This window comes from Sinohyriopsis cumingii, chromosome 1 (assembly GCF_028554795.1).
Source record: "Sinohyriopsis cumingii isolate HCF-2022 chromosome 1, ASM2855479v2, whole genome shotgun sequence".
Classification (NCBI taxonomy): domain Eukaryota; kingdom Metazoa; phylum Mollusca; class Bivalvia; order Unionida; family Unionidae; genus Sinohyriopsis; species Sinohyriopsis cumingii.
In genome coordinates, this window is record NC_142961.1 from 99,122,705 (window position 1) to 99,137,758 (window position 15,054).

The 15,054-nt window shown below is 35.4% G+C and overlaps 1 pseudogene across 1 annotated transcript in view; it reads right to left on the reverse strand.

Annotated features, from left to right (window-relative positions):
- Positions 1-2,902, reverse strand: part of LOC149807431 (carnosine synthase 1-like) — a 39,475-nt pseudogene extending 36,573 nt beyond the window's left edge. Inside the window, exons 1-3 of the transcript XR_016420578.1 lie at positions 2,761-2,902; positions 1,375-1,530; positions 776-946 (exon numbers count right to left, since the gene is read on the reverse strand). The product of XR_016420578.1 is annotated as a carnosine synthase 1-like (transcript). The remainder of the gene's footprint in view (positions 1-775; positions 947-1,374; positions 1,531-2,760) is intronic.
- Between the last annotated feature and the right edge of the window lie 12,152 nt (positions 2,903-15,054).

Genomic DNA, 15,054 nt, shown 5'->3' on the forward strand with positions numbered 1-15,054 from the left:
GTAATCGCTAGGGGAAAAGTACCTGACCGTGATCTATATCTAACGCGTTGAAAAGTACAGTCAGTGTTTAACATAGTCAACAAGTGTCATTGCTATACATAAACAACTTGAACAAGACAGTTAAATTAAGAAACTTAACATAATTAATGACGAGTGAAAATCAGGAAAAAGTCATATATTTGACTATCATGATTAGTAATCTCCAAAATGAACACAATTAGAACAGTTTCTAAGAAATGTCAAAACTATTTAAAAAATTACTTTCATAGCCATCTGCTTTACAACACGATTAGTTATAAATATAAACACAAAACAAAATGGCTATATACAACGGTGACATATGAACGGGGCTAAATGTAAAGCAATGATGTAAACACTGGTGCATGAAAATTGCGTCACTGTCATATAATTTAACATGTAGTGAGCAGCACATTATAATCTAACCACTCCCATCAGTTCACAACTGTATATACAACGTTGTCAGGGAAAGTTAGCTAAAAATGCTACAATTTAATATTAATGATTATTGTAGCATCGGCGACAACGCCAGGAATATGATCTCTGGATTGTAAAATATATGTAAAAGTGACCTAACTGACAACGAAAGGTTTAATTTTCCACATGACACATCAAACTGCTAACGTACATAATTTTACAATGGTGTATGAGGAAATGAGCTACTCTGACGTGACCTGAGAGCTGATGCCACATGGATGGGCGGATAGACATTATCAATCCATAAGCCAGAACTGAATTTACAAACATATTCACTAACCTTCCATGAGAATGGCCATGCATTCCATAGGGGAAGAGAGAATACAGATAGACACAGTACCCTTTGTCGCATATGAAGGTTGACTCGTTCTGTCCACAGTTTCAGGATATCCAGTCTCATATAGCATATACTGCAGTGATTCGTAGTAATCCATAACATGATCGCCCTCTTCTGGAATGGGAATACCAATACAAATATCAACGAAACCTTAGGCAAGGCAAACTACCAGTTCGCAGTTCTGAAATATGAATATAAAATAAGATAGTGTGATCTTGCAAAGTAGCAAACATGTGGAGTGGTTATTTTACCTACGACAACAGAACAATGTTGTAGCCTTTATTTTAATTTACTTGATAGATTTTCATCCGAATCATGTTTGAGGTTGTGAGAATAGAAAGTAATTATTCCTTATTTTAAATGTTACATAGATTGAGAGAGAGAGAGAGAGAGAGAGAGAGAGAGCGATAGAAAAAGAGAGAAAGCGAAGCAAACATCTTCCTGTACTTCCATTTTACAATTTGAATCTGACATTAATGAGAAGGGTAACAGTAACAACAATAGCAGTAGTAGTTTGATGGTAGTAATAGCGTTAGATATACCGTCACGGAATGGTCCTAGGTTAACCTTGGTTGACCATTCCTGGTATGACCCAGTTCTTGTGCTATATTTATCAATCATGGTTGTAAAGCGAATGGTGTTTAACAACTGCTCCTCGGCTTCACTTTGATACTCCTCCTCATCAGATTCTTCTTCCTCTGGATCCAGATTAAATTCACAAAACAAGTTTAGTTATGGAAGGATCGGTGTGAAAACTGTCACAAGCTCAAGCGTGACTAAATTCCCGTTTAACCGAATATATGCGAGTAAATGCAGTAGAGAACATGTTTCATGGGACTCGGCAAATGTATCAAAGGTCCATGTTGTAAGCGGATTTACGTTAGACTTAAGGCTGCAACGTTTACACTTGTAAACGACTCAGTTTTGTCTACTGCCTGCAAACGTCTACGAAATCGGTAATCGTGTAACGCAATATGCACGTGGCCTAGAAATTATGTTTAGATTATATTATATATATGTTCATGATTTTCACATCCAATGTGGCATCGTTAGGAAAAAGAAAATCCCAAACATAAAGAAACTTAATAGCACATCTTGAGATGCATCATGTCTTCATAATGGTAACCAATTTTCTTTAAAGTACATTATTTACCCTTGAACTATACTAATTAGCCTTTAACAACAATGTCGTTAACAGTTATTTGCTGACTCCTATGAAACATGTTCTGTATTGCATTTACTCGCATTATTTGGATAAATCTAACTTTCGTTAACAGAATCTTTGATGCCAAACATTTTATTTTAAGGAAACAGTTTCAAGTCCATCTATTTGTCACTAAAAGGTGTTTGTGCTCACTGAAGAGCCCACACAAATATTTTATTCGTATGTACATACGGTTGCACTATCGATTGTTTCATCAAATACGTATATGTTGAAGTACAAAATAATATCGTGATATACCTAAGGAGATGTTACCTAAGTTATCATATATATTCAAGAAAGTCTTATTCTGAAAGCTGAATTATGTCATAATGAGAGGCGAAAGACTTAAATAAAGCAATCAAGCATTGTGTGAAGCATTGCATGCAAGCTGTCAATGTCATGTCTATGCACATTAACAGCTCTCATCTGTACGAATGATCTACATATCGTAGAAAGTTCGAATGTCGATTTGATTAACGGATCAGTTTCGATTATGGTATAAACGTAACTATTAATCACCATTACTGCCTTCGTCATTTCAAAGGCTGTGTAACGATGAAGGTTCCTGCACTTCATTATGACCGGTTCTAATCAATAAAGATCTGAAATGAAATAACGTAGAATGAGCAACAATGGTACAAATATAGTTAGGTATTTAAATGAGATTTTTGGTCACATATGCGTAATAGTTAGAACCATTATAGTGATGACTTAAGTACAATACCTGCTTCAACTGAGACCAGTTCATGGTTTATAGGAAAAGGCTTGCTGTTAGGCAAATATACCCCACCTTCGATCTCCATCTCTACACCTCCCACTGGTTCTGCCGGCAATTTACATTTCGTCTCGGCGACTTTATCAGCCATTTCATCAAACCTATATGCAAATACAGAAGGTGCATATGACTTACACAGAATATATTATATTTTACCACATTCAAGTTTGACCAATTTGCCATCATGCGATTCGCTGTTAGTGTTTGTCTAGTTTGTTTGTTCTACTAATAATTTAAATCTGACATCATATCAACCTGTCAGCGACGGCAGACGTAGGTGAATGCTATTTACGAGTGTAGGTAAGTTGTACGCGGTAAATTAAAATCTGTATTTCATAAGAACAGTTCTGTGGAGCGCGTTATCTGGTCTGCTAATGACTATGACGAGACAAGGCTCTGCTGTGGATTTTTATGCAAGGATTTTCTTGAATAAAGCTATTTATTTTAAAGAAAGATGATATTCCTCAACTTTGAAACTACACAAACTGTTAATGACTATGAACCGGTTACGTCCAGAAAAAGTGTGACCTATGTCTTCACCTCAACGGAGATTCTATATTATTGATTCCTTTGTTTTGGATAAAACCTGAAAATAATTAATCGATGATAATTTGTTTTATATTTAAATTAATATTACAAGGATGATAAGAATTATGTTTCATATCGATCATCTTTGTAAGATCTGTTAAACATGCAAAACCCAGAGAAGCTGACCAAGAAATCTGCAAATATGTGGTCCAATTATGCCAAAAGCTTTCTTATTCTGCAAATGTTAGTTTGTATAAAGGTGTGTCAATTGTTTTGTTTTTCTTATTTTGAGTGACAACATCCATATTTCATACGGGATTGGTATCCTCCCTACTTATGTGAAATAATTTAAGCTATGATGTTTTCTGTCAAATTTGGTTAAATATTGTTCAATATATTTTTGTAACAGTGGTCACACAAGTGTTTGTGGATCAGCTTCCTTTGAAAGGCCATTATGTTATTGGCTTTTGTTGTTGTCAAGCCTTGTCAAATATTGCTTTTGAAAAGACAGCAGAGAATGGAAGACACACGATGAACGATGGACAAACGTTTACCTCACATGTCTTCTTCTTTTGTTTATTATTTTTATTGTTAGTAGTAGTAGCAGAAGTAGTAGTAGTAACAGTATTGGTTTATATAATAGTAGTAGATATAAAGTATGGATACAGAACATACAAAACTATGTAACCATGAGCTAAACGCAAAACCTTAACATATGTCCTAAGTCACCAAAATGTGAGATGTAGGTCACTGACCAGTTTTGTATGGGTGTGGTACTAACTTAAATGTGAACAGTCACATGGCATGGTGATTTTAGCGTGAACATATCTGCAGATATAAATAAATGACACAAAATTGAAGACAAAGTCAATGGCGCATGAAATATTGATCAAAGTTATCTACTTTGGAGAGGAGGGTTTAATATATGTAAGATGCAGATGTACTCCTTATCTTACAAAGTTGCACGAGTCTACGTATACCAGTAGGCGTATCCATTGTGCAAAAAGCAGATATGCCATAAGCTGGATGAACGAAAAATGAAGCTAATTCAGTGCATGTGTGAACTGTGGATCCTGGTGACCTTTTCTTTAGGCTTGATTTGTGCTTTACCGCACATGAACACATGCAGTTACTTTGTGTCGACGCAATAGGAAGAAAATGTCTTACCCAAGGATACGCCACGGTGTTTTGGTTTAGAGATGGGTTACTAATCGAGATGTACATTATCATTAAATTTCACTATTATGCGTTTGGGAAATAAACTTAATTCATGGATTTGTAAAATAAAACTTTTTATTTTTTGTTCTTATTGGTTTTTAAACAGATAACATCTATATGTGATCAGTCACAAAGATCTCGACACTTGACCTCCAAATTTCAACCAGTCTTTTGTCTTGTACAGATTATGTCATTTCAAAGTATGGTGAAGGTATGAAGACACAGAATTTAGTTTCTCCAGTATAAAACATATTCTAAACTGACATACTAACAGGAGAACGGATGAATAGACACGTCCATAATATATTACGATCTATCTCACAATTTTTCTTTTCTCCAAAAAGTCAATTAAATATGGAACAACTACTTTTAAATATGACTTAGTCACTGTTTACCCAACTTGTTCCAGCACATAACAGTAGCGAAGGAAACAAATTACCTCTCTCTGTTAATTCTAATGGCAGCATAGTACATTCACGGCATTCTAAACCCCTTTATCGTTAGGTGTTTGTTTACAGCCCGAGGGAAAGCTTAATGATTGTTGGGTTTTACTTATTATTGTTATATAGTGTAAACCTCTGATATATAAATAAACATCCTTTAGATGGCTCAAAAAGCTATAATCCAAACTGATCTTGACTAAATTCGGTATGATTCCAAAATAATGGATTAGTAAAAAAAATATTGTTGAGCACTTTGCAATTCCTGTGAATATTAATTTGAACTGAACAAAATATAAGACTGATTCCGCTTCGAATGTTAAGAAAGGAAGGAACAATCCATACAGTAAACAATTTTATATATCCCTCCACTTGACCTATGTCACAGTTGCAAGTTTCTGGAAATACTCTATCAACTTAATGGAGATTTTCTTTACAGGAATGTATTATAGTCAGGATCAAGGCAAACTTCAGCTCAAATTGAAGTAAACAAATTTTAATTAATAATGATCTGCATATTTAGTCTGTAATCATAGAAACTTGTTAGCGATGTATTATACTGTTTACAAAATAACTGTACCTTGTCAGGGAGACCACTTGCTTGATATTGGACTGAGGCGAATTACAAAATACAGATATACATAACATATAGTAATTTAAAAATACATACCACATCCCTTCATAAAGGAAAGGAAACATTTGCACACTAAAGCTTTCTTTTAAATTTTAGTCAATTATACATCTGACTAGAATTATATCAGAAGTCTTATCAATGACACAATATATATATATATATATATATATATATATATATATATATATATATATATATATATATATATATATATATATATATATATATATATATATATAAAGCAGTATACTACTTCTATACACACGAGATTGCATCTGCAATTTGATTGTATTATCCGTTGATATGTCTGATGTCACTATTGAATCGTTGCAGCATCAACCCGACTTTCAAAATATTTTAGTCTTGTTTTTCATTTTGGTAAGGATATTAATGGGGTTTTGATCACTCAATACAATAATCGAAGAATGAGCTGAACTAATATACATCCCACATTGTTGTAAAGACCATATTAAAGATAAACAGTTCGTCACGATTGTTGAATACTTTCTCTGTGCTTGTTTAATTTTGTTTAAAATAAATATCACACTGATGTACACCATATTTGTCTTCTTGAATTGATACACTCACCAACTCAGACATCGCTTCCAGCAATATATATTTTAAATGATTAACTGACATTTTGGAGCGGAAAGAAACGGCATGCTTTAAAATATGGCCTTTAACTTGTATAAGCCTACTGACATTTTCTTTTCAGACAAATTAAGCGTGATTTCCTACTCAGTAAATTGGTCATGGGTTCGACTATTATGGAAACAAAATTGGAGCAAAATCTATGATAATATTCAGATGTTTTCACACGTAGGTGAAACGAATTCAGAGATAGCCTTGACCTTAACATCGAGAGAGTAACCTGACATCGTCATATTATATGTCTTAAACGTTTAGCACTAACAAGGCAAAGCTGACATTCCTATAATTAACTGTCAAATTTGTATCACTGAGACTATCAAAGAATTTCTGAGTGATTTTCAGGTGATCCTTTCAGTTGTTGTTGTCGATGAGGACTACATCGATGCAAGCGTTTGAATTAACTTCATGTTTATTAAACGTTTAAAGTATAAGCAAACGGCATCACTTTATAGTTACATTAAAGTCGCTGAAATCCGATTGATTTCCATCGCTTAACTCCTTACTGTGTGGGGCAGGTACAGCTAAATTGACTTCATGATTAACATCACTATTAACATACTCCTATAAAACATTTATATCACAGGAGTATTTATGATGCAAACTAACTCCTTAATTTTCTTCTTAACTTTACAAGGACCATACTACTTAGCTTGGACATGATTTTGAAGTATGATCAAATGAGCCAGAACTCTATCAACAGGCTAACAACTCTCCTATTTATTTGGGCAATACCTTAATATAAGTTATGACTGAGTAGAGTGAAGATTAGTTCTTCCTGCTTCAGAAGCCTTTGACAACTTATGCTTGAAATCAGAAACATAACGAGGACGATTAGTTTCTGAATCTACAGTTCAAACACGTTTTTCCATAAATACCTTCAGTCGTACATATACAGTAAGTCCAAAAATGTTCAAAAGGAATAAAGCCTATTGAAGCTTGAAACGATTCCCTACCAACCAGCAACATTAAGTGAACACATTCGGCTCAATCATTTTCGGTATCAAAACATGACATTTTTCAAAGTTTGGTGAATCTTTCTAAAACCACTTGATGTTTGGGTGATAGAAGATTTGAAATGTTGGGTGCCTAATTCATCCCTAACTTCCATGAAAATCCCAAACATACAATTTGCCCCTTGGTCAGATTAGACAGATCTAGGAAAGCCAAATTGTGTAACTGTCGCGGAATTGGGTAGGAGTTATATCAATATGTATATGTTGTCAAAAATGTACTTTGGTTTCGTTGCCACGTACAGCGTCACCAGAGGGTGGTATATTTTTAGGCATAGTTATTTCGAAATCCTGAGCGAAACTCAGACCATGCTGCACGAAGAAATGGCTTGCAGCGGGGAAACTAAGTACCTAGCTGCGCATCTGTCACAGCTAGTGTACTTATAGAGCAAATTCTCGAAAAACATAACATTACGCCAAGTCTTGTCAGGACGCTCACCCCTTTACGGGAGCAAATCTCCAGCTGTAGAGGTAATGAAATTCTTTATTATCATTCGTCTATATGACAGAATTGATTTTATACTTTAGATGTTTTAGAACCTTAATGTTTCAAAAAGACTTCTATCTGTAAACATATTCATTGAATGCAGTAGCTAACGTGCAGGAAACATATATTTATTCTAAATTCTACGGAAAGTCAATACCTAGGTTATACAACGCTATATTATAACTAGTATGGTCTGGTTCGAGTTAGCTATTTGTTGCAACCGAACAGACAACTTGTATTTAATTATTCAATGTTTGCATTAAACAATTAATGTATTGGATAATGAATTCATGTGCGCGCATGCACTACATATGACTGAATAAATACTTAACCGTGTCGTATGTACTACACGGTTTAGTTATCATTTAAGCTGCCTAAATGCCATGCCGTGTACATCGTTTGATGTGGAGTCACCAGCTGTAGAGCTGCTATATACATGCCTGACATGCCTTGTACATCGTTTGATGTGGAGTCACAGAACTCTGGGGGGTTACTGTGAAGTATACGCTGTGTTTGGTGACGTTGGATCGGAAGAGGGGACTGGTTTTCTTCTGTGCGAGGGACCAGGTCTTAGCGACCAAAGGGTCTGTGATGTGTGGGGATCCTTCAGCAGACCGAGAGGAGCGGACCATGCGTGGGTGCTTCTCTGACCATTACTAGAGCGCGTGGAACCAGAGTTGACATCTTGGTCGTCGAATGGGCGCCAAGATAGTTGTAGTGTTCCATGTTATCTCCACAACTGCATTTGTCATTCATCCCTATTGCTATGTCGTTATATGAACGATCGATAGGTTCATTTCATTCATTCATTCATATTCCTATTATGTCGTTATATGAACGATCGATAGGTTTATCATTTCATCATGTCATTCATTCCTATTGTACTATCGTTATATGAACGATCGATAGGTTCATAATGTCATTCATCCCTATTGCTATGTCGTTATATGAACGATCGATAGGTTCATCAATCCATTCATTACTATCGTTGTGTGAACGATCGATAGGTTCATTCATCCCTATTAAATTATTATACGAAAGATCGATACGTTCATAATTACACATACTGTTATATTGTTATATGAACGATCGATAGGCGAGTAATTACACGTATTGCTATCTCGTTAGGTGAACGATCGATAGGAGAGTAATTACACGTATTTCTATGTCGTTATGTGAACCGTCGATAGGCTAATAGTTACACGTATTGCTATATCGTTATGTGAACGATCGATAGACGAGTAATTCACACGTATTGCTATATAGTTATGTGAACGATCGATAGGCGAGTGATTGCACGTATTGCTATATCGTTGTGAACGATCGGAAGGAGAGTAATTACACGTATTGCTATATCGTTATGTGAACGATCGATAGACGAGTAATTTACACGTATTGCTATATAGTTATGTGAACGATCGATAGGCGAGTAATTACACGTATTGCTATATAGTTATGTGAACGATCGATAGGCGAGGGATTACACGTATTGCTATATCGTTATGTGAACGATCGGAAGGAGAGTTATTGCACGTATTGCTATATCGTTATGTGAACGATCGATAGGCGAGGAATTACACGTATTGCTATATCGTTATGTGAACGATCGATAGGCTAATAGTTTTATTCATTCATATCGTTATATGAAAATATCGTTATATGAACAATCGATAGGTTTGTTAATTCCTATTGCAATGCCGTTGTGTGAACGATCGATAGGTTTACGTTGTTCATTCCTATTGCAATGCTGTTGTGTGAATGATCTATAGGTTTATTCCTATTGCAATACCGTTGTGTGAAAGATAGATGGGTTTATAATGTTGTTCGCTCCTGTTGCAATGCCGTTGTGTGAACGATTGATAGGTTTCATCATTTCATTCATTTCTATTTCAATATAGTTTTACGATCGATAGGTTCGTAATATACACTGCTTTTCTAAATAGTTATTTGGACGATACGTAATTACATTCTTTTGTAAATCGTTATTTGAACGATACCTTCAAGACTTTTTATATTGAGGTGTAGGTCACTTTTATTTTGTTGATCAGTGATAGGAATTCACGTTTGTTTTGAAATTCCATTCGTTAAATTAATGTGGAGTTTTGTTTTCTTCGTTGAGTTAATTGTTGATAGTTCCATGTTAGGAGCTTTATAATTTTCCTTATCTTTTGATTATAATGGTGTCAGATTTGTTATATTTAAATTGCGTTTATAAATAAACATCTTGTAAACGCAGTTGCTTTCGGTGTCTTCCCTAATCCAGTCCCAACCCGGCTTCATCCTGTGACAGTAACATCTTGTAGACTCACACATTATATTCAGCCAGTATTGGCTGCCAAATTTGGTCATAGATAAGGAACCCAGAGTTGCGAAATGGTCTGTCAAATGCATGAATAGGTTGCACATGAGCTTTTGGTATGTTCTGATTCTGAACACGAAAGTTAAGCAGCAAGGTTACTTGCCTTTCGCAAGTGCTACGGACAGTGCTTGTGCAAAAATAAATCGAACATGACATTTTTGTCGTTTCTTTGTTTATTTCTGTTTTGTGCAGAATCAATTAGATTGGATTTTGTTGCCATTTGACAAGCGTAACCAGATCTACAATATTTACAAACATCACTTTTAATTTTCGGCCAATAAAAATGACTTAAGATCTTGTCATAAGATTACTTGACTTCTCAATGACAAGCTGAAGGAGCTTAATGAGCTAGACTAGAAACGACCTCTAACATAATAACAAAAACGTATTTGAGTTCAGCGTCACTCATAGCCTTCCGAAACTGGTTGGATATCTCAGGATTTTTTTCCTGTTCAATATTTAGTGATTGTCGTTTAGAATAATGATATAATAATGATAATGAATAACAAAAGGATGACTGTGATCCATACCTCTCGATTGATGAATACTAGGAGCAAACGTCACCTAGTTAATCCATTGTTTGGGTAATGCCCGACGGTACGTACAGTCAATTTCTAGCATGCGTAATACCTGAGAGTACGTATAATCAATCCCTAATTTACATACAGCCTGAGAGTACGTATAATCAATCCCTGATTTACATACAGCCTGACGCTACCTATAGTCAATCATAGTCTGGTCAGGCCCTAGCTTTGTGTAATGCCTGACGGTACGTGTAGTCAATCATTAGTTTGCCTAATGCCTGACAGTGCATACTACATGTTTGTTCGCATAGTCAGTCACTACTTTGAGAAAGGTTTATGGTATGGATTTGCATAAACTCGTTGGCTATTTTTTTAAATGTTGTCCCCATAAGTATACTAGTATATAAAATATACAATGTTAACGGGTGAGGGGGATGAGGAAGATACCAATGCATTGAATACCGTATTAGATTGTATGTGTAGAATGAAAGAAAACAAGATGCACTATCAGAGTGATGGTTCACAATTTTAAAGCATAAAGTCTTCATCCCGCTTGCATAATCAATTGTCCTTTTTAACAAAAGCTTAACGAATGTTTTAAGGACTCGTTTGTCTTTTTCGCCTGAAAAGTGCTTTCGCACAAGTTACATTTCCAATCAATATCTCTCTGATCAAAATCAAACAAATTTTTTAAACATGCATTACCATGGTGTGTGTGTGTGTGTGGGGGGGGTCTTTACTTTAAAGTCTTAAGACAACAAATCAAAATGTTCAAGATTACAGCCAAAAAAACAACTTTTTGAACCAAAAGTCTCCCGTTAAAATTTGGAATTTAATAAAAGACTGTAACATGTATTTAAAAATCGGTACCCGTTCAAAATGTCACTTCATCAATTTTAGTACAATAGGTTTTCACTCGAAACTGAATCAATAAATTTATTATAGTCAACATATATTTAAACTCCCGAGGTTGTGCAGTATTCCATCGGACAGTCTCGTTCATATGTTCCCATACAAATGGAGGAACTTATGATCATGCATCAGGATGGTACAACAACTGCCTGATAAGGTCAACATTATTAGCATCTTATAACGTTACCTTAGAAAGGCCCTAGGTAATTTGTCAATTTTGGTGTCCTAAAATAATACATCACCACGCAGAGGGTTTGCAAGGTTTTAGCAAAATACCCAACATTCAGAATCATACCGCTGTCCAAAAAAATTCAGGCACTTAATAATTCATTTAATGTAACATGTATTTCAAAATCGATCTACACAAATTCTCTTCTATTACCACCAAATGATAAATATGCATGGCATATGAGAACTTAAGTTCCATGTATGCATAGCTTTTCTGGTGTTTCTTTTTATCCAGTCCTCCATCTGCTACTGACTATCAATTATTCATGGATGTGAAGAAGGCACAAAAACTGTATCACATTCAGTAAAAGATTTTTGTTTCTAACTTACTTGTAAACATATATCTGTTCAAGCAATGATTGGGTTCAAACAAAACATGTCTCCTTGTCAGTTTAGTCCTGAATGGACGCAAAGTTTATGTAATGTATCACATATGTTTTAATAAATTGCAATATAAACAATAGATTCAATCCAGTTTTATTTACACCCTAGTAATCAACAAGAATTTTTTTAGTAAGAAAGATAATTGTTTCCACCTTCGGCAAAAGGTGTTTTCATCTTTTAATGTACTTACTAGTTTTTCATTTTAAGTTCTAGGGAATGTTGTTGTTGTTGTTGTTGTAGGGTTTAACGCCATTTTTCAGCACACGATAGGCTATACATGGCGGCCAGTATTAATGGTGGAGGAAGAACCCGGGAAATCCCCGGAAAGAACCACCGACCCTCGAGAAGCTACTGGCAAGCTTTCTCACATACCCACATTGGCCGAATCCGAGACTCGAACCTACGTAGATCTAGGGAATTATACTACTTATAACGATGAGAATGATGTAATGGAGTCTACGTCTAATATGTAATCAGTAGCACTATTTTCGGGTTCTAAGATTGTTATAATTATCTAATCTGTTCATTTCCACGTTTAAAATGAATTACCGAAATACATTGGTTCATGGCCCAACCAACGTTGTAAGTGATAGGTACATAATGAATGACCCTGACCTTGCCCACCCTTACACCCCATCCATATTAAGATTGATTTGTCTGTTTAGTTATCTGGTATGACGCTAAATCCACCTTTTAATCAGGTATCCATCATTAGAAATAAGCCCTAGGTTAATTTAGTAGCAGTAATATTAGTGGCTGTTCTTCTTGCTGTTTTTTATGTTGTTGACGCTAGCTATGTATTTATGTAATTAGATTGCTATGGATCTAACTTGTACGTTGTATGCAAATTATGGAGGGTGGAAGATATTGAAACGAGCTGTGTCATGCTATAAATTATACCAGGCACTCATCAATTATTCCGAGACTTTAAGTGGTTAAACCCAAATAGTTATGTCAGGCATTCATCGATTATTCAACGACATTAAATAGTTACATCAGGTATTCATTATTTATTCAAATACATGAAATAGTTACTTTAGACATTTATTAATTATTCAAAGACCTTGAACAGATATGTCAGGCATTCATCAGTTATTCAAAACATTTAATTAGTTAAGTCAGGCATTCAATAATTATTCAAAGACCTTAAATAGTTACGTCAGACATTCGTCAATTAGTCATATATCTTAAATAGTTACGTCAGGAGTTCATCAATTCTTCATTGACTCCTAAATATTTACGTTGGGCATTCATAAATTATTCATAAAACTTAAATAGTTACGTCAGGCCTTCATCAATTATTTGAACTGGTGTGGTGGCATATTGGTTAGAGCGTCTGCCTCGGATGCGGGAGATCGTTGGTTCGAACCCCAGCCGAGTCATATCAGCGACTCATAAATGTCTCACATATCAACATTTGCCGAGCCCGAGACTCGAACCCACGTGGTCAAAGGTAAGATGGCACTGATCGATCAAGGAAAACGCCTTGGGTCATTAAGCCAACCAGGATCCAGGGTGGGTATTATTTTCAAGCTACGCTCTCACAGGAATTCATGAAACTGAGATTTTCATTCTTTCAGGAGTCTTTTCGCCTGTGAAGCGGTTTCTTGGAGTCAGAATCGAAAATCCCCATGCCATAAATATCGTATAGTCGGAAATTAACCCGACATTGTTTAGAATATGAATGACTGTTCGAAAAAGTATTGGAAGTTTGACAACTTAGACAAGTTGTCTAAAAACCCTAAATCATACTGAGACTGTATTCCAATGCAAACAAGATAATTACTTACAACGAAACGGATCTATGAGTGTAACTATTGAAACTTTATCTAAAATACTTTGTTAAACAGGAAATTGGTAACTCATATCACCCTCTGTTCAGGACTCGGTTTACAATTATTATTTCCGGTCATGTAGTCCCATTATATTTTAGAGCAATTTGTCATCACATCTTGGTGATACAGAAGTTAGATGCTGACATTCTTGTTTAAATGGAAATGTTTATTATTTATTGTTGAGAATGTAAGCATTATGGTGTGCTTGTCTGTATGTATATTGGAGACAGCGCACAGTGAGTAATGAGGCATTTATAATGATCCAGAAGTGAAATATGTGACTCTTTCAAAGTTACTATATTTACAGTCCAACCTCTCAAAAAAGAGCAATGGAATCAGTCTGGTCTGCGAGTTGTACAATGCCTCCATAGCAAGTTCTTTTGTAATGAACATAGCTCACGCTTGACGTAAACACGTATATGTAAAAAAAGAAAAACCATTCGTTTACACATACCGATATACAAATTGCAACCTTTTTAAGTTTAATTTTTCCCATGGATTTGAGTGCCGTGGGAAAATGGTTAGTTCTAGTTTAATGCGTTTGTCACTCATTGTTTTGCTAGTTTTTCGTTGCACTCAGTTTTTTTTCTTTTTTTGAATTTTATCACTATTACATCATTTGTTTGTATTTTCATACATGCTGTTAAACAAGATGGACGAGACTTGGTATGTATCTCAATACGGAAATAATAAAAAAGGGTACTAATATCACAGAAATTCGGAAGTCAGCTCGTTAACAGTTATGTGCTCTGAATAGAAGGAGAGCCCCAGACCAGTGGACATACACAACGCTTAAGCATCGCTAGGTGATATTATACATGACTTATGTGAATTACAAGATGGAGGAAGGGAAGAAATGTCTCCTCGATACAAACGGAGGATGTGGTGGTATTGGTGGGTGATGGCCTCCTACGATAAGATGAATGTAGAAATCATAAGTGAGATAATACGAGTGAAGGAAGCACCTCCCATTGAAAGAATACTTCAAAGGAAGAAGTTGGAGGTCGGTATAACAGGCCTCCGGCAGAAATTC